Below are 3,802 nucleotides of genomic sequence, written 5' to 3' on the forward strand. Positions count from 1 at the left end.
ACATTTTACATTATGTATTATGATGATATTTTTTCTGTTTAGATATACCAAAAATTAAATGGTGTACCTTTTTTGGCCCTCTCTCATTTAGATTATAGGTCACACAAGGGAAAAGTTGTTTAAAAAGAGAGCACTGTTAGTTTTTTTTTTTTTTCGAAAGAGAAATGTGTTGTCTGTGCATTACACAAAAAGTCGAAGGTAAAAATCCAGAAGGATCAATAAAAGATCGGAACAAGGTCAAAATTGCCTTTGAACTATGTGAATAAGATTACTTATATCCATTGTTATATTTTGAGATAAAAATTGCGTGTCGTTATCTTATGAGACCATAAATACACTTGAGAGTTAACAGTGGTGATGTAACATGCTACGTGACACTAATTCCGCCACTTAAGCTTGCCTATTAGGATATTCACTAAATTTTGACCCAATTTATAATTCAAATCCTAACACATTTTTTAAAAAAAAAATCCTAACACATTTTTGCAAAACCCGACCTAAAAATTAAGAGGCAAACTGTTTAACTCTCTTCATCTTCTTATCTCTCTATTAAGGTATTTCTCTCCATCTTTGCTCAAATCTTCTTCTCTCTTTTTAGTGGGTCGGGTCTAATAAGAATAGGTTATAGTTTGGATTATAAATTGGGTCAAAATTTAGTGGGTATCCTAGTTGACAAGCTTAGGTAGTGAAATTAGTGTCATGTGGCGTGCCACATCACTGTTGCTAGCTCTTGAGGGTATTTGTGGTTTCTTAAGATAACGGTAGGGATATTTTTTATCTCAAAATGTAAAGAAAGAGTATAAATAGTCTATTTCACATAGTTTAGAGGAAATTTTGTCTCTTTTCTCAAAAAAGATTAACTTACACCTTGATTGGATGGTTGTTACCTATTGTATTGTATTGTTTAGGGGTGTGCAAAAACCGATTTAACCAATAAACCGAATCGAAAAAAATACTATTGGTTTATTGATATTGGGTTATTGGGCTAACGGTTTTTAAACGGTTTTGCAAATTTTTTTATTGGGTTATTGGTTCGGTTTCCGGTTTTATAATTTTTGTTAATGGTTAAACCGATAACCCAATAAGACTATACTAAATTTACTAGTCTTATTGTTAATGGTTAAGTGATTGTTACTTTCACACTTTTTGTTAATGGTTAAACGATTGTTACTTTCACACTTTTTCCTTTGAATGTGTCTAGTGTCTAAACTTGCAAGAAAAATGATTGTTACTTTTATGATTATTACTTTCATGCCAAATGCTGGAAAAATCATCTGGTTTATTTGAAAATTTTCTTATCATGTATATAATATATATGAGTATTTTCTTATTGGTTAAACCGAAAACCGAACCGTTAAGTACCATAAACCGATTAACCAAAAACCGATAAGAAATATGTTATTGGTTTGGTTATCGGTTTGAAGTATTTACAAACCGAAAACCAATAAACCGAACCAATAACACCTAAAACCGAACCGAACCGACTGATACGCACCCCTAGTATTGTTAGTCTAAATAATTTTATTGTTCATATTAAATCCATCATTAGCTAACAACAAAAAGACCCATTTTGTGTAACGATCAATTTGGTAATTTTTTTTTTTTCTCAATTTACCACTACTTTTTCATAATAGTTCTATCCCGTACTTTATACATTTATCATTTAAATTATAAATATATGACATTGGAGAACGATATCCGACCAAAAATAGTGAAAAAAAGATTGGACCGTTTAGGATCGGGGGAATTGAACCCGACGTGAATCGAACACGCAACCTTCTGATCTGGAGTCAGACGCGCTACCATTGCGCCACGGATCCTTGTTGTCTACTCTTCTCACGCTTATTTATATCTTGTCATTCTATACTTTGATAATTATTTGTCCCCTAGAGTTTCGCACATATGTAGAACAAGATTAAATTACTCAAACAATTTCATAAATATGATTTAGTTATTTTTTTTAACAAAAAATTATAACATTCTACGGGATGATTTATTAATGATAAATAGGATCAAAATTGACTATATATTATTTGAAATTAAGCAATTTTATTCTCATTTAACTCTTGGTTTCATATTATTACCTGACCATTACAAGAGAGTCGGATAAGTAGAAGCATTCAACAACGTCATGCCAACTACTAAGCTAAGCTATTGTCGGTGAATTTGATATAAGTGATTTTACGCTTTACATTAGCTCTCTTTTTTAGAGTGATAAATTTGAATAATTTTTTTCTAGAAGAATTAGGACAGATAAAGTCCACTTTTTTTTACCCACATTCTACCCTCCGTTTCTATCTCACATATTTTTTTCCCTTATTCACACGTTTTTCAACAATTCTTTCTCATATTTTTTCAAAAAAAATAAAATAAAATTCCCTCTCATCTAATTTCCTCTTCCAATTGTTCTTCATTTTTTCATCTTCCGCTTCTCTCTCTTCCATAGCTTCCATTATTTTTCCCCATAAATTCGTGATTTGTTTTCATATTTGAGATTTCGTAGATTGTGTTAATCTACATTGGCATTCATACATCATATATTGTTTGATTTTTTATACATTCATAGTTAATAGTTTCAAAATTTTGCTTATAGGGTTATTAATGCACAAGTGAATACAAATTTGAATTTAGATTTGGTGAACAAAATTTTCGGAAAAAAGAACATAGCAGACGAAGAAGAAGAAAGAGAGAGTCAGAGAAGAAGATTGCAAAAATTGTATTCATACCAGAATTGTATTCATATTAATTTTTGTTTGTTACTTATTTTTTGTTACTCAACATTTGTATTTTTATTAAGAATATGGATTTGGATTTGAATTTGGTGAACGAAAAATCGAAAAAAAGAAATATAGCAGACGAAGAAGAAGAAAGAGAGAGTCAGAGAAGGAGGTTGCAAAAATTATATTCATATTAATTTTTGTTTGGTAATTGTTTTCCTTTACTCAACATTTGTGTTTTTATTAAGAACATTGTATTTTTTTTTAGTTTGTATTTTCTAAGCATAGATATATCCTTTTTTTCACAATCAGTTTGTATTTATTTTTTTAGAATATTGTATCCTTTCTCAACAAATTGTATTATTTCCAATATGTATGCTGTTTTTTCTTCTTCAGAATCTTGTATCCCTATTTCTTTCACAATCAATTTGTACTTTTTTAGAATATTGTATCCTTCCTCAACAGATTGTATTATTTCCACCATGTATGCTATTTTTTTTTTTCCAGAATCTTGTATCATTTCATAATTAAATCGTATTCATTTATAATGATTATATTATATTGGGATATAATTAATAATATTTCTGTAATACAAATAAAAAAATATATATTTGGCAGTCATGTCTGGGATACAATTTTTAGTTTTTATTATGAAAGTAAAATATCAATTTTAATTTGAATAGTAAAGTGAGCACATAAAATGTAAAAAATATTGGTATACAATTACGATGAAAACATAATAAAAAAGAAACTTAATTCCAATCGAATGGAAAAGGGGATTTCTTTGAAATTGTAAGTGATGAGAATTTTAAGTGATATGTTTCTTTTTTATAAAAAAAATATTCTCTCCTCTGATTTTCTCCTCTCTGTTATTAAATAATTGTATTCTTGCAAATCAAACAAATAAAAAATACATAACAAACTAAAATATTGACATTTTAAATAAATATTAAAGTGTGGCTAAGGGGTCCTATTAAATGTCAAAATATTGACATTTTGAAAAATTTTCCTAAAAAAAATTAGAGAAAAAAGTGGGTAATGGAGTCATTTTGGGGTCAAAAAGTGGGCCCACATTGAGAAAAAAA

General features: G+C 28.7%; 1 non-coding gene across 1 annotated transcript; it reads right to left on the reverse strand.

Moving 5' to 3' along the window:
• Positions 1–1,748: 1,748 nt before the first annotated feature.
• TRNAW-CCA (transfer RNA tryptophan (anticodon CCA)) lies at positions 1,749–1,820 on the reverse strand. The gene has a single exon. It is a non-coding gene; the product is annotated as a tRNA-Trp (tRNA).
• Between the last annotated feature and the right edge of the window lie 1,982 nt (positions 1,821–3,802).

Source organism: Solanum verrucosum, unplaced genomic scaffold (genome assembly GCF_900185275.1).
Source record: "Solanum verrucosum unplaced genomic scaffold, falcon-dt-bn FXZP01000031.1, whole genome shotgun sequence".
NCBI classification, from domain to species: Eukaryota; Viridiplantae; Streptophyta; class Magnoliopsida; order Solanales; family Solanaceae; genus Solanum; species Solanum verrucosum.